The sequence below is a fragment of the Montipora foliosa genome, chromosome 11 (assembly GCF_036669935.1).
Source record: "Montipora foliosa isolate CH-2021 chromosome 11, ASM3666993v2, whole genome shotgun sequence".
Classification (NCBI taxonomy): domain Eukaryota; kingdom Metazoa; phylum Cnidaria; class Anthozoa; order Scleractinia; family Acroporidae; genus Montipora; species Montipora foliosa.
In genome coordinates this window covers 41,105,312-41,106,045 of record NC_090879.1, presented here as the reverse complement: position 1 = coordinate 41,106,045, position 734 = coordinate 41,105,312, and positions in this window count along the sequence as shown.

Genomic DNA, 734 nt, shown 5'->3' with positions numbered 1-734 from the left:
CCTTAGGCCACTGCGCTCCTAGGTATTTCTTAGCCAAACTTATACGGTGCTTCGAACATTTTCCGTACTTTCAACGAATCCGCCTAGTCAACAGTTTTGTACATCCCCTTTTAACAATCAGAAGGGGGAAAACCCTTGTGACTCTATGTTTTATGTCGTTTAAATATTTCCGATCATGGCAAGAAAAGTGGCATTTTACCGGCGAACTTAAGCAAAATGCGGTATTTTCCAGACCAAAACGGAAAATCCTATCTTTTCCGCGAGTTTTCATGCCGGTGAATTCGAGTATTCGTTCCATTATCCGGCAGTTTTCTGTTGCGGTGAACGCTGGAAAACGCACGTTTTCTGGCGTTCACCATTCAGTTAACACTCGTAAAACGTCTGGTATTCTGGGCGTTTACTGGAGTTTTCCCACAGACCAACGTCACGTGCAAAGCCGTTATCCAGTAAAAACCCGCGTTTTCCCTTGTTTTCCGCCATGGAAAATCCTAGCGTTTACCTATCAGTTAATGCTTGGAAAACAGCCACTATTCTGGCGTTCGCGAGTGTTTTTCTTTCGTATTCTTGCATTTTCTGGGACGGTGAATTCATGTAAATTCAAGAAAACGTATGTTTTCAAGCGTTCACCGATCGGTAAATGCTTGGAAAATAGCCAGTATTCCGGAATTCGCAAGCGTTTTTCTCGCGTATTTTTACATTCTCTGGAAGGGTGAATTCATGGAAATTCAAGAAAA